The following is a 16,586-nucleotide window of genomic DNA, read 5'->3' as shown; positions in this document are numbered from 1 at the left end:
TAAAAGTTAATTTGATACTGAGTGTAAAAAATAAATTAAAAAATCTCCTGGATGAGTCACTGTATGCCAGGGATTCGCAGGACTCTGAAGAGTGTGGGCCAGAGGCAGGGGACCAGAAGAATGACCCGGGAGAGGGGACCAGTGATTTATGGGGTCTGATGTTTCCTGCAAGGCAGGAGCCAGGGAAGGAGGGATACTCAGGGCAGTCCGAGATGGAGAAAAGCACACCAGATGTGGCAGAAGAAAAGAGGCTGTTTAGTCAACATATGGGTCAGTAGTCTCCCCACCTTCCTCCACCCCACTGTCTCCTAGAATAAGGAGGGGCTTGAAGCAGGAAGAACAACGGCGAATTCTGTGCAGGAAAGGTCTCAGGTTATGGGCAAGTAAACCATCAGGAGTGGGTATATAAACTTGCAAGGATGGGAGGGGTTGTCTCCTTGTTGCTGCAACTGCTCCCCAGGGCCTAGATTTGTGGAAAGATGCTTAGAGGCTAGAAGTGTGTGTGTGTGTGTGTGTGCGTGCGTGCGTGCGTGCGTGTGTATCCGGAGCACCATGGAAGCTGCTGCAAGTGTTTTTTGTGTCAATAAAGAGTTAACTATCAGAAGTGTCCCATTCTTTGCTGGGGAGGGCCAGGACACTGTAGCAAGCTCCTGGCACACCAAGCTGAATACTGCATTACGTTGTGCCTTTTCTATGACATTTTCTATGTGTTCGGAAGGGAGCCAGGGGCATAAACAAAACATGGGTTGCATCTGTAGAAGATGCTTGCAGTCAATCTTAAGAAGGCTTTTGATGATATGGCCACTGGAGACTGCTTGAAATGGTGCTGCAAGTGTGCTTTTTGAAACTAGAGACTTGTTCCACAGAACATAAGAAGTTGATAAGCTGTATGAAGACTACTAGTCCACCTAGCTCAGTATTGTCTACACGGATTGGAAGCAGCTCTTCAGGGCTGGCACAAGAGTCTGCATTGCTGAGTTGCACATGTGGTATTACCCCAAGTCAGGCATAGGCAAACTTGGCCCTCCAGATGTTTTGAGACTACAATTCCCATCATCCCTGACCACTGGTCCTGTTAGCTAGGGGTGATGGGAGTTGTAGTCCCAAAACATCTGGAGGGCCAAGTTTGCCTATGCATGCCCCATGTATTCAGAAGGAGACAAAACTAAAATTAGGTATGTGACCCCTACCTAATTGGTAGCAGCTGTAGCACTGAGCTAATAAGTGTAGCACTAAGCTCATAGGCCTAGCTAGAGGAGGAGGTAATGGTTAATGCCAGCCACCTGTGTTCCCATGTGACATAGCCTGCCTGGTGCTGTAGAGATTGTGTGCTTCTTTACTTGGGTGTGGACAAGCCATCTCCTTGCTGTGGAGTCTGCCCCACGGAATGCTGTGAGCCAGGTAGAGGAGGAAGCCTTCGGACCTTTGCTGTAAGTTTATACCCTTCTTTGATAAATCATTAGACCTGATCACTCTGGAGGTTTGGGCATCTTCCTTTGGAATTCCTGCAAATCTGAACTCCTGTAAGCCCTTCTCTGGCTTTGCAGGGTGTTTCTAAGCCCAGGTGTTCACTTTGAACTAAATCTGCACTGGGCAGCATAAGAGCCAAGAAACCAGGTAAAGGACCAAGGAGATTTCTAAGGGATTTCTTGACAAGGACTACTTGTGGCTTGAGAACCCTGATTCCGCAGCTGCTGCTTTAGCAAAGATAAACAGCTAAAAGAATTGTTTAGTAAATCATGGGACGTATGTAATGAGGTCATCATTTACCTATACAGTGGTACCTCGGGTTACATACGGTTCAGGTTACATACGCTTCAGGTTACAGACTCCGCTAATCCAGAAATAGTACCTCGGGTTAAGAACTTTGCTTCAGGATGAGAACAGAAATCGTGCAGCGGCAGCGCGGTGGCAGCAGGAGGCCCCATTAGCTAAAGTGGTGCTTCAGGTTAAGAACAGTTTCAGGTTAAGAACGGACCTCCAGAACGAATTAAGTACTTAACCCGAGGTACCACTGTATTTGAGAATGAATAGCATCTACAGATTAAGCAAACATGTTGTCAAAGTATCAGAAAGAGAAATTAGTAATATTACAAATGTAGGATCAAAGCCTCATAAAACAGGTGCTGAGCCCATAGGGGTAATTAGCTTGCATTTAGCTTTCATTTTGATATAATGTTGGTGGTTGCTAAGATGAGCATGTTTTCCCTTCATCTTTATCACATACATTTTATACAAACAAGCCATGGACTGGCCTGACAGCACAAGAATCCTTAGGTCTTGTGATGCCTTGAAAGAATCAAAGGCCAAAATCCAGCCTAATTTAGGCATATTCTTTTTGGTTCTGCTTTTAAGGGAAGAGTTAAATGTGTGCTTAACTCTCTCCCAGTGAACTCAGCGGACACAAAGTGCTTGACTTGGGCTGGATTGTGTCCAGTGCTGGAAGGGTGTGAAAACACCAGTAAAACCTCAGGCTTTTGCTTACAAAGCTTTGGGACTGTGCCAGCGATTTCCTGAAGCAAAAGGGGTCATCCTCATCTCAGTGCATTTTAGGTTAGTATTGTTGTTGTAGCTTGCTGAACTATTTTTTAAACATGCAATTTTACATAAGTGCTGCCACATGTGATGTTAAGTATGGCACGCATTGTAAGACTGCTGGGAAAAGAAATAGGACATATGGTTTATAGTCCTAGTAGTTAGCAGGTCTTACCCTTGGACAGCTCAGAGTGGGTGATGATCAGATTAATTAATAGTACAAGAATTCTAAAATAAAAACAGTCAAAACACTCTAGTAGGAAAAGGCCAATTAGGCTATCATGACCTGCATTTCCTGGGCTTTCTTTGTTCCCTTCCATCTTTAGGAAGTTTTCACCTTGCTGATCCTTCACAGCTGCTCTAAAGGCTACTGCTCATCAAACTGTAATGCATCCTGTACAATGTACAATGTGACTGATGCCTGTTTGAGATGTGCAATGCAACGTTGTGTATGTTTCCTTGGATGTAAGTCCCACTATATTCAATGGACTGTACTCTCTCGTAAGTGTGCATAGGATTTCAACCTCGACAGGTGGCAGGGTAGTAGCAACATAGCTTGAGACTTACGAATTTTTCAGGATTGTGTACACTTTTCAGTTGCAATGTCATTGCTTGCTGCCATCATGCTGAATCATAACACGGTGTGTAGCGCAGATAAGAAGTGGTCTGATAAAATGCTGGCTAGTTTAGTACTCTTTCCATAGCTCTCCACATGGATGCCATTATCCCTTCCATTGTTTGTTTTACTCTTATTTTCTATCTGCAATCACATTTCTTCCAGTTAGAATGCATGCCTAATAAGTGGAACTGATTTAAAGTCTGTTAATTTATGAAGATGTACATTCAAGATGCACCATCAATTCAATCATAAGAGGCAACAGAGACTCTTCAGCAGCCATTCTGGGAAAATAAGCTATTGTTGTTTATAAGGAAGGCTCTGCAAAGCTTAAGGTTGAAATTCCAAAGTTTTCCTGAAGGGTAAATTCTATGCCAGAGATTATTTTGAAAGGATTGGAAAATACGACAGTCCGTTATGCGGCCACATTTGGAATCCTGTGTATAACTGAGAAGGAGCACCCGTCATACAATGAAAGACTATGACAGGCTATGTTTAGTTTCAGAAAAGGGTGGTTGTCTGTGTGCATGATAAGATTTTTACTACACAATTATGCATGGTGAGGCATAAACTCCTCTACCTCATAATACTAGAACTGGGATCATCCAATGATGCTGAATGATGGGAGATTCAGGACAGGCAAAAGGAAGTCCTTCATGCAGTGTGTAGTTAAATGATGGAAATCACAAGCACATGATGCAATGACAGCTGCCCACTTGGATGACTTCAACAGGGGGACAGGCTAATCCATGGAGGAAAAGTCTATGGAAATGGTGGCTAGTCACGATGACTCTATGCAGCCACCAGGTCCAGCTGCTTTAGAACATGGGTAGGCAAACTAAGGCCCGGGGGCTGGATCTGTCCCAATCGCCTTCTAAATCCGGCCTGCGGACAGTCCAGGAATCAGCGTGTTTTTACATGAGTAGAATGTACCCTTTTATTTAAAATGCATCTCTGGGTTATTTGTGGGACATAGGAATTCATTCATTCTTTTTTTTCAAAATATAGTCCTCCCCCCCCCCCACAAGGTCTCTCTGCTGAAAAAGTTTGCTGACCCCTGCTTTAGAACAACCATGGGGAAGTACTGCTGCCTTCCTGTTTGAAATGCACATGGTTTTCCAGAGTAGGAAACAAGATGCTGGACTAGATGGTACCATTGGTTTGATCCAGCAGGGTTTTTCCGATGCATGTCTACTCTCCACTGACTGGGCCCACTCATGATATCCCATGCCCAGAGTAGCTCCATCCGCGACAGTTGCATGTTGAGTGTAGGTGTCTGAAAAGAAACCCCTATGGATAAGCAGTTAATTCTCAACAGGGACTTCATCCAGTTGGGATGCTATGCAACTGGGTGTCCCGACTTCCCAGATCCCTATCTGCAAGCCTTGGCTACTTTATGGGCAAAGAGACACCCTTGCAGAAAGAGAACAGCGATGGCATGTGGAAGCAAGCAGAGAACAGTTATCCCAGGCAGAGATAAACAAATTCCATGGTGTGTTTGTGTGTAAGTGGGGAGGAGAGGTAAGAGTAAACATACTGGAGGCTGAGAACTTGAAAGGGAAAACTGGTTGTTTGGGTTTTAGAAATGAAGGCTGGCTATCACTTTCTGGAACATGTGCTCCAATTCAAGCTTAAGTGTTTTGAGCTTCATGCAGCACCAAGGGGAAAAGAGTCTTGTTCTTTGTTTTTTTAAATATCTATGAAATGCTTCATTTGTAAAGGTGAGAGGAGGTTCGCTGCCCAGAAGCCAGGACAGGATGCCCTGGAGACAGCCAAGCTTCCCTGTCCTGCTTCTGGCTTGTTTTGTCTGGTTTGATACTGTTTGTCTAGAATTTACTGACTGTGAAGTGGCATGAAGAGAGAGTAGCTTGAAATCCCACCAGTTTGCGGTCCTTTGGTTGACATTTTATAAATAAAGCTGAGACCTCAGGCAGGCTGGGTGCTTTTTTCTTTATTTGTTTAACCTGCTATTCTTGCTTCCGAAATTCAAAAGCTGCTTGTACCACAGCAGCTATCTCTGTGAGAGCTCAGTTCACCACCTAGCTTCACATCTATCTAGGCTTGCCACCTGAGTTATATTCTCATTAGTACTAGACCTGGGGTGAAATTCCTTAGAAAATAATTTTATGATAACCTTTGCGATAATTTTCTTTTTTTGGGCTCTCCTGAACAGTTGGAGAATTTCACCCCCCCTGGAGCTTATTTAACAACATCTCCTCCAGCAATCTGACAGCTTGCAAAGAGGACACAGTGGTAGATCCAGCTTTATTATTTAAAATTATTTTAATATTGCCAAAGGAAGCAATGGGCATCGGCCTCTACTTTTTCCTCCTCTCTCAACCCATTTTCAGGGCCGTCTTAAGCATATCCGGCGCCGTGGTGCAAAGCTCTCTCCGGCACCCCCCCACATTTCCCAGAGTTTTTTTAGGGAGGATGGTGCTGCCGGCAGGGAGCGGCTGGAGGGCAGTTTCTCCGGTGAGGAAGAGGCAGAGGCTGGATGCGGTGCCTCCCAGCTCAGCTGGCCACTTCATGCCGTGGTGGCCATGGCAGACGGAGGCTCCGGGCGCAGCGCTGCTTCGGTGTGGCATGGTGGAGGCTGGTGAGGGTGGCGAGCTGATGCCAGGAGGTGCTGCGTCCAGCCTCCATCTCTTCCCTGGCACCCTCCAGAACTTGGGGCCCTGGCACCCTGCACCACTAGCCTCTATGGGTAAGACACTCCTGCCCATTTTATCCTTCACCCTCCAGTAAGAGCTAACAACATAGTTTCATTCAATATAGTTTCATTCATTATTAGTTCAGCTGAACTCAGAAAAGACACACTGTTCAAAAATTCTGCATCTATATTTCTGTAGACATTCCTCCATTTTGCTACTTGCTACCTGCAAATCAGGTAGAGAAATTGGGGAGCCAATTTTGATCAGCTCTAGTTTCCAAGGAGCATCGCTCTTGTTCTTTTCTTATATTGCCTTTTAACTAATCCAAAGAACAAAAATTATATGGCTCAGCAGCAATTTAATACACATGGGCTTCCAGTTGTTGTTGGACTCCAGCTCCCATCAGCCTCAGAAAACATGGTCAATGGTCAGGGATGATGGACATTGTAGTCAATGACACCTAGAGGGCCACAGGAGTCCCACAACCACAGTGTGTGACTCAAGTTGGGATGTGTGTATAGGGTACTGTATTGGGACAACACAGTAGATCTTCTGAACTTCTTTCTTTCCCATATAAGCTGCGGCCCCCCAAAGTGGGGGTTAGTAACCTGTCATCTACATCTATGTTTGATTTTTTTGGTCATCTTTAAAATGATGGGGATCTATTTCAGCAATAAATATGCAATCCACTTTCCATGCCTGACTTACAGCATTCTATATTAAGAAAAGGACACCCTCACTATTCCTTCCTTGGTTATTTATGCCTGGGCATTTTGTGCTCTGTGGAGAGGGGTGGAAGGGAAAGTTGTGGAGCTGAATATTGGATATGAGTTTCTCCTGGTTTTGGTCCTGGTATAATGGCTTAGCAAATGACTGTGATGGAGCTTGCCAAGTGGTCCAAAATGGTTTTTCCTGATGACTGAGGCCATTTCACAATTATATAGGTGATGGCAGCATAATATTGCAGAAATGTTTGTCTCCACAAAATGCAGAACAAAGATTCTTGTTTAAGACTAGAGTTGGTAAATATGTTTCAGTTTGAAATAAAACTTAGAAAAGTATTTTAATCAGCCAAGTATCTTTGATTTAGTGATAAATAATAACAACTAAGGAAAATAAGTACCTGGTGCTGTTAGATGATAACATTTTTTATGATTGGGGTAAGCAAGTAAGATCCAGATTGGGGAAAAAATTACTTAGAAAAGCATTTTAATCAGCCCAGTATCTTTGATTTAGTGATTGTAAGAAGCATGGAAAATATATGCACTTAATGCTGGTAGATGATAGCAGTTCAGAGAAGAGTGAAATGTGCATTGTTGATGTGGTATATTATTGGCTTAGAGTGAAAGCAGACTTTTTAAAAATATGCTTGAGTTCAAACTGCAGAAGTAAGATAATATCTGTGCACAAATGATAGGCAACATTTGTTTGTTACTTTAAAATAGCTCATGTAAATAGCTTCTTTCTTTGAAGATCATCTTGGCAATTCCTTCTTAATATTTGTTTGTCTTCCTAGGAACATCAAAATGTTTCCCATGCTAAGCAAAAGAGTATTTAGGGAATCTATAAATGCATGGCTGATTGAAAAAGAATCATTTTTTTCCGGAGACACTGACCTTTCTCCCAAATATTTACCTTTTAAATAGGGAAAGGTTCATAATTTACCACTGCATAGCTCAAACTGTTATCATCTAATATGATGAAGTTTTATAATTTTGTATTACTGTGCTTTCTCTTAGTTTTGACTGCAAGATGATTTACATGGTCATTCCCCCCCCCCCCCCAGCCTACAAATATTTAAAATGATGATGGTTCATCTGTGATCTATTTAAAAGAAAAACATTTTTTTTAAAAAAATCCCTTTGCAACCAGAATACACTTCAGAGAGCAGCTCTGCTGTTAGTCCTAAAGTACATCATTTGCTCTTAGAAATAGGATCTCCACATGGGTGACAGGTTAGAATAAAGCCGTTCATTCAGGATGCTGATCAGGAGAGCAGGTATTCCCAAGCAAAGGAAGGGTTCCAACTGGCCAAGAACATATCATGACGTTTCTCAAAGATGGGAGTTCGAAGAATTGGCCAGGCAGAGTGTCTGCCTGCTTTACCACATCTGAGAGCAGACCAAACACCAGATTCCAAAGACAACTATACTTTGAAGAAAACAAAAGGCTAGGATGCTAATAATAGGAATAATAAGTTCCATGAGAATCAAAAGGGCTGGAGGTACCAGAGATGGTTCTGAGAAAGGGTTGCAGGGGGCTTCTTGGTTGAGCAGGAACTAGATGGGAAAGTTGCAAAGGCACACAGGGCTCTCACTACTGTCCATTTATGAGTGTCTAGGTCTTGTCCTGATTGCCCTGTGGTGAAGGGGTGATTGGGACATCTGGGAACCGTGTGAGCTTGGACTATCTCTGATCTTCATTTCAGTGGAATGTGGATAGTGAGTTGGATAGCCAAGCACTATTGCTCTTTGCTACTAGCCATTGCCAGCTTGGCAGCTAAAGAAAGACAATATGAAGGTGTAGGGACAAAATGGAGGTGTTGCGACAATATATCAGAGTGCTAGAACATTCTCAAAGACCCAGAATTTCTGTGACACCCCCTCCCAGCAAAGCTAATTTGTTGTTTTAGTTTCACATTTAATGATTCACATTTTCCGACAGTGGAATCTTCAGTCTTGATGTTCTTCACAGGTGATCAAATATCACCAGCTCCGTTCCTTAAACTGAGGGGGCGGGGAAAGGATAGTAGACTAGCTGTAATCCACAACTCACTGAAATCTGAAAGATGAGCACTAGGTTTTCTTCACTAGGTTTTCATGAATAAACGATATGATAATAATTTTATAGTCTGTGGAGCCTTGTGCTTTGTTATGACCTTCCTTTCACAGTCTGGAGTGGTCTAAATCTGGACATTTGCAATTGTTTAATTTCTTCATGTGCTATTGGAGTAATAATAATTTTCTGCCATATATATTTTTTCTTTGTCCTTTAAAAAGAATGTGCAATGGATATTGGCATCTTTCCTGCATACTTTTTTCTTGAGTGCTGAGAAGGACAATCCATTCCTTCCTTTCTTCCTTTTCCCCATTAGCCAAGTCTGAAGCTATTGTCAATAAATTATTGCTCTTATATCAGCTCTCATTGTACTTTATCTCTTGACCTTTCCTCTTTTTTTGCACTCAGAACAGTTTTTTACTGCTCATCTTCTGCTAAAAATTTCACTTCGTCCTTTGCCATTGCTTCTCCTGTAATTTGCCAGAGTATTCTAACAGAATTCTGTGAGCTCATCCTGCTTTTATATTTTATCTCTCTTTTCTGTATCTATGATTACTTTCTTCATCTCATTGTACATCCATATTCTTCACTTTCTCCCCTAGGGTCTGTGATGCCTAATGAATCCCATGACCTCAGGGCCTACTTGAATGTTAGTCTTTTATTCTTTGCATCATTTCTTTCCATTAGTTTATTCCATTCAATTTCACCTCCCATTTCCACCCTTCGTCTAGAATTAAAGCTACTGGCTTTAATGTTGCATCCCATCTAGGCTCTCACTGTGGCTCCAATTAAACCCTTATTTACAGAAGGGCTGAAACATGCCTGCCTGTCTCTGTGATTTGAAATCAAACTGGCCATCTCTCACTGTAAAAGCAGGTGTTGACTTTGTACATCGTGTACCAATTCTTTTTCCTTTCTTTTTACAATTCCTAACCACATCTTGATCAGTTTGATTGCTTACTTTGTCTTTTTCGTATCTATAAAATTCAAAACTGTTCATATATTGTGTCATATTTCACAGTGTAGGAATAATAAAGTGAGAACAGACAGATGTTCCTATCTCATTTTACAACAGATCTGCAGACCTATGGCATTTTTATGGCTCGCTGATGGATTACTGACAGTTGGGTGCCAAGGCTACTTCAAAGGCTAAAATTCATAACATACTTATAGGACTAATGCACATTTCTGAAACTGGAATTCTATATTAATGTTTTTGCCCTACTGTATTGAAAACTGGCTTAACCCAGTTCATTTACAAGTTAGCCATGATGGATTCAATTTAAAACATACATGGAAGCGGAATATACATGTGCAAAAGTTACTTGGCTATGGTAAGCAACAGGATTTATCAGTTGACATATTTATAAAGAATTATGCCTGTTGGACCTTAAATTGATTTATATGAGCCTTATAGTGATTCTATATGTTACATTTTCCCTTATAGTGTCTACAGCTGCTTTGAGGCAAATGTAATGCAGGATTATTACCATTACCAATTTACAGCAAGCTGTTATGGATCCCAGAATATAGTTCTGGATTCTACAATATTCTCTATCTATATATCCACCAGTGAATTAAATGTTCAACCCAATGGCTTTTCTCTATTATACATACCTTGGCCTTCAACTGGTGGGTCAAAACTAGTGTTAGAGCCACCATTTTCTCCTTTATTTGATTTAGATATCATTTCAGAAATATGGGGAGGAGATGTTAGAAAGCTGAACGATGGCGATGAAAGAAAAAGATGTAGAAAGAGAGAGAGAGAGTAAGAGTGAAAGGAGGAGAAAAAGACCAACATAGAGCAACAGTGGAAAGGGGTTGTCTATGTTACGGGTGGAGGGAAAGGTGGATTTGAGGTTTGGAAAGAAAACTTCTATTTGTGGCAATGATTTTGGCAGATGTAGTTTAAGAATCTTTTGTAAGAGTGATGAAGTAAATACAATGAGATTGTTTACTGCTACTGTGCTATGTAGTAATTATGAGGTCTGCAAGGATTATAATATGGTCACTGAAAGTTTGGTATTAAGCAGAAACTGGTAATGGAAGACGTTCAGAGGAAGGCCCTGTTTATTCACGGCACATAAACAGGCAGGACAACAATCTGGTTCAAATGTACTATTTACTGCAGCAGTAGCAAAAGTTCTTGAGTTAGCATGGGATTCATGGTCTACCTGCCAGCCAATAAAAAATAAAAATAAATCTTTGATATCTTTGGCATGTCTTTAACTATGATTTATGCCAGATCCTTCATTAAATTGGAACATCGTGTAGACTAAACACAAGTAAATAAAGTAGTTTACAGAAATGAAGCACTGCATCTAGAAAACTGCCCAATGACCCTTGTTTACTGCTCCAGTTTACGTGAAATTAGATATGTTACTGGCGTGTTTTATATCTGATATTGAATTTTGTTGTCCAATTTGTATAGCTGCATCAGAACCACCATCTGATGTCTCGTTATGTCAGGACAGAGAGATCCTCAATATCACACATGACTAACATTCACTGCTCCCAGTACATCCTGCTCTCTTGGAGGGGGGAAAGGTAGCCAGATGATTATTTATTGTCCTCTTGTGAAAATGCATCCAAATAGTGGTACTTTGGCCAGTATCGAAGAAGAAGACATTCCAAATATTAGGAAATATTTGTTTATTTGCTTATTAATTACATTTATCTTCCAAGGACATTAAGGTGATGTACGTGGTTCTCCTTCTCCCCATTTTAACCTCACAACAACCCTGTGAGGTAGGTTAGGCTAAGAGGTGATGACTGGCCCAAGGTCACCCAGTGAGCTTCATGGCCGAGTGGGGATTCTCCATTTGATCCTGTTTCTCAATTTGACCCTTTTACATGGTTTTGTATGTTTTGTGGTATTTCATGCATTGTGGTTTGCTGTTATTTCATTGATTACAGATTAGTAATTCTTTATTGTAACTGGTAAGTGTAAACATTTATTATTCGCTGATGTTTAATTCTATTGTTTACTATGGGATTCTAATGAATAATTGAATATTGCTTTATTTGATATAAGTTGTTTATTTTAAAGTTATTGTGAGTTTTTAATATAGGATCTGATGGTTACTATTCATGTTTGATGTTTTATGATTATTTTTATGTGTGTAGGAAGGTACCTAAAGTGGCTGGGGCAACCACCAGATGGGTGAAGTATATCGTATTTACTCGAGTCTAATGCACCATTGAATCTAATGCGCACCTTAATTTTTGCAATGTAATTTGACCCCAAAAGGTGAGCATGAGATTTGAGTAAATACAGTAACTAAAAATTGTGATGATTTGAACCCTGCTCTCCCAGGTCCTAGCCCAACTATGTCATGGGCAGCAGCTAAAGTCTTGATATCAAATAAATTTTTTGAAGGACAGGAGGCTGCACTTACCTTATTTTACTGTATGAGGTGGCTGAGAGGCCTTTATTGTTAACACATGGTAAATTTGGGCTGACCTGTTAGGACAAGAGCATAAAGAATGTGAACATTGGTCCATTTGACCATTTTGTTCAGAAGAGACGTACATTAATTACCCGGGGAAGGCATGCGTGTTTGCTGTTAATTTTGTTGACCATTTTATTATTTTCTATGATGTTTAATAAACATAAACATTAAAAAACCCACATTGTAGCAAAATGTTCCACACATGTTCATAGTAGCATGAAGAGCGGTACATGCAGGCTTCTAGCTTTGTAGCTCTTCCCTAGATCTCCAAGTGACTATGCCAGAGATGGGGAACCTCAGACCCACGGGCCAAATGTGGTCCTCTCTGTCTGGCTCTTGGGATTTTTTTCAGGCTACACTTTCTCCCTAGACCATGCACTCACTGGCATTGCTGCACATTTCCCTTGAGTGTTTTTGCCTTTGCTGGAATGTGTCCTTGAACCCTGGTCATGACTCTAGTCATGCCAGGGTGGAGAGGGATATATGAGTATGTGTAGAAACTAGCTTACAGTACAGTGGTACCTCGGGTTACAGATGCTTCAGGTTAGAGGCGCTTCAGGTTACAGACTCCGCTAACCCAGAAATAGTACCTTGGGTTAAGAACTTTGCTTCAGGATGAGAAAAGAAATCACTGGACGGCAGTGGAAGGTCCCATTAGCTAAAGTGGTACTTCAGGTACTGCAGAGAGCTTAAAGTGTGGGGCTTCAGAGCACATAGGAGACTATTTCAAAATGTATGAGGATGATGATAATTTATTCCTTATACCCCACCCATCTGGCTGGGCCTCCCCAGCCACTCTGGGTGACTTTCAATAGGATATTAAAAGCACAATAAAACATTAAAAACTTCCCTAAACAGGGCTGCCTTCAGATGTCTTCTAAAAGTCAGATAGTTGTTTATTTCCTTGACTTCTGTTGGGAGGGCGTTCCACAGGGCGGGCGCCACCACCAAGAAGGCGCTCTGCCTGGTTCCCTGTAACCTCACTTCTTGCAGTAAGGGAACCGCCAGAAGGCCCTCGGCGCTGGACCTCAGTGTCCGGGCTGAACGATACGGGTGGAGACGCTCCTTCAGGTATACTGGGCTGAGGCTGTTTAATGGCTAATACTGTACAGAGGAAGTGGCCAATCAAAACAAACACCCCTCCTCAAAAATAGAAATATGTCAGGCATAGGCAAACTCTGCCCTCCAGATGTTTTGGGACTACAACTCCCATCATCCCTAGTGGTCAGTGATGATGGGAATTGTAGTCCAAAAATATCTGGAGGACCGAGTTTGCCTATGCCTGAAATATGTTATGCCTTACTCTTGAATAGAAAACCATTAGTTTAAAGAGGAAAGCCCCTAATGAAAATGATAGACTTTTCTCAGAACAATGGAAACAATAATCTTTAAATACTTACACTTTCAGTTGATACGTCCAATGGAAGTGTTAATTTGAAAACAATGCTTGTGGAAATAAGGATAAAAGGATGAGCTGATATTTCTGAGGCATAAAATAAAGACATGACATATGTTAAAATGTTCCTAGCAAATGTTTTCTGTGGTCCCCAAATAAACCCTCAGAACAGGCACATTTTTGTTTTCTCCCTGCAAAGCCTATGGTGATAGCAAAACTCCCACAGACATATTAGTTATTGCGTTTTTCATAACATCGAAAAGAACTAGCTTAGGTGAAAATTGAATCTGAGACAGGCCTCATGATAGCAAAGTTTGAACATTATATAAACTGAGACATCGAGTCCCTTGACCATCTGGTGTAAAAAAGAAAAAGAAGACAAGAGGCTGGAATCCTTCAGAAGGATAACGTTTTGGTAAGCATCTTGTGGCGAGCTTTTGAGGTTTCATTATCACATATTTCTCTTTTATTGCATTTTAATCTGGGAATGCTGTTTTGCTGGTGGCGTTCAAGTGGTTGTTCTTGCAGGACTTTATAGGCAGCATGTATTACTTGCCTGTGATCCAGCTGGTAGGGGGTAAAATCATCTCTCTCTCTCTAGGCAGAAAGATTTGGAAGAGGAAGATTTATTTTTATGCATCTCAAGGGCTGCAAAACAAGTCTTAAAAAGACATCTGTAAGGTTTTTACCTTTTTATAACTGTTTTCTTTAGGCAACTGCAGACTGTTGAAGTAAGGTTTGTTTGCAAGAGATGTAAGGTTATGGACATCCCCTACCCTTCTATACATTTAAAAGCTGACTGAGGAAAGAAATTTCAGAGAAGACCCCTATATCCTCCCAAGCTACAATTATCAGACTGATTTAACAATAAATCTGTCTTCGCAAAAAATACTGAGAATTGTAGCTCTGTAAGGGGGATTATAGGCTCCTGTAACAACTCTTAGCATCCTTAACAAATTACAGCTCCCAAAATTCTTTGGGAGAGGTCAAGACTGTTGAAAATGGCATGTTAACACTTTAAATGTATGGTGTGAATGTGACCATTGACAGGGTTTTCTCTGCTTGCAAATAGGCTTTCAAAAGATGTGATCAGAATACCTTTCTGATCATGCCACCTGCACACGGAGGCAATTTTTTTGGTAACTTCACATATTTGCGAATGGTGTTTGAACTAGCATTGACTGACCAGGAATGAGATTTTGCGGTTGTGATGGATAGCTCAGTGAAATTTTGACTCCACATGTGGCAGCTGTAAAAAAAGACAAATTCTGTCTTGAGGAGAAAAGGGATTGAAAACGAAGCTGTCAATACTTGGAATATTGCATACAGTTCTGGTCACTTTACTGCCCCCCCCCCGCCAATATTGTAGAGCTGGAAAAGGTTCAGAAATAGCCAAAATGATCAAAGGGTTTGGAACTGCTTTTCTACAAGGAGAGGTTGCAACATTTGGGACTTTTTAGCTTAGAAAAAATATGAGTAAGAAGGGACATTAAACTTCTTGGTGTGGAGAAAGCAGGGGTGGAGAACCTTTGACTCTTCAGATGTTCCTTAACTACAACTTCCATCAGCAAGCATGGTCAACATAGCTGTCAACTTTACAGATTTGAAAATAAGGGACCAGCAGCCCCGAAAATAAGGGATCAGCAGCCAAAATAAGGGATTTTCCAGGCACAGGTATGTTCAGCTTCTGAGCCCCTCCGAGCCAAAGGCAGAAATCCCAGCCAGCAGCCAAACGAAGCCTCAAGCGGTGGTTCCCACAGCGCAGCAACCCGGCAAAGGGGATACAGCAAGGAAAACCACCGTCACCTCTCCGCTGGGAGGCGCTGAGCAAAGGCAAGTCCCCAGGCAAGGCGGCCAGGCACAAGGCATACAAGCTCCACCCCCCAGTCGTTCTTAGACTCCTTATTGGGTGAGCAACGCAGCCAAGCAACACAGTTGGAGCCTCCCTCCTCCCTGGCCGGCAGGGAGGGAGGGAGGGAGAGGAGTTGCTTCCTTTGAAACCCGGGAAATTTAAGGGACATCATCAATAAGGGACAGCAGCGGGACACAGCGCTGGCATAAGGGACTGTCCCGCCAAATAAGGGACGGTTGACAGCTATGATGGTCAATGTTCAGGGATGATGGAAGTTCTGGTCCAGCAACATCTGGAGGGCCATCTCTCTATCCCTGGGATAGAGAGAGGTTTTCCCGTCTCATAATACTAGAACCCAAGGTCAATCATTGAAGTCGAATACTTGAAGATCCAGGAGAGACAAAATGTAATTCACTACCACAAGACAAAGTGATGGTTACTAAGTTGGCTAGCTTTAAAAGGGGGTTAGAAAAATTCATGGAGGAGGAGATTGTCAAGGTCATAATGGCTGAGTATGACTACCAGTAATAGAGCCAGTGTGCCTCTGAATGCCCGTGGCTAGAGTGCTCTTGTGCCCATGTTTTGCCTGTGGGCTTTCCATGGGCATCTGGTTGGCCACTGTGAGAACAGGACGCTGGACTAGATGGCTTGATCCAGCAAGGCTCTTCTTCTGGATTCTTTTAAAGGCAAAATCAACCATAGCAAAGAATGCCAACCCTAATGAGATGCTATGGTTAGCAATAAAATTGGTAATAAAACAGTTGGACTTATTCATGTGCTATCCTTGGCAAATTAAAATGCATTCTTTCTTAGAACTTGCCTAGACACTGCTTAATATGTAGCAGGCAGCTATGTATCTGGTTTTCCTTAATGAATTAGAGGGGCAGGAAGCTCAGTTCTCATTGTTAAGGCAGCACGTGGGAAGGGCAGACTTGTCACTTCAACTCCTCCACCAAGATCAACATGGAGTTGGCTGCTGTGCAGGGCTGGAAGCCTTAGGAAAAGGTTCCCATCGGTGCCAAACGTCATCTGTTTTTGTGTTCATATTCTATCATGTTTGCTATGGCTCTAAATACTTGACAGGCTTATGGAAAACAAACAAACCCCACTTGTACAATACAGCTGTGTGTCACATATCAGAACCTAGATAAGATGATGGGGATCTTTTGACTGGATCTGCTGACCCTTCACATTTAAGTAAACAGCTGCCAGAAGGAAGGAAGACTACTTTAGATTTGGGTGTGTGTGTGACTTTAACCCTTTCCTCATGTCATTTTCAGATAACACCCTTCCCCTGGCTGAT

The sequence above is a fragment of the Podarcis pityusensis genome (assembly GCF_964106645.2).
Source record: "Podarcis pityusensis genome assembly, chromosome: 5".
NCBI lineage: Eukaryota > Metazoa > Chordata > Lepidosauria > Squamata > Lacertidae > Podarcis > Podarcis pityusensis.
This window is presented reverse-complemented; position numbering follows the sequence as displayed.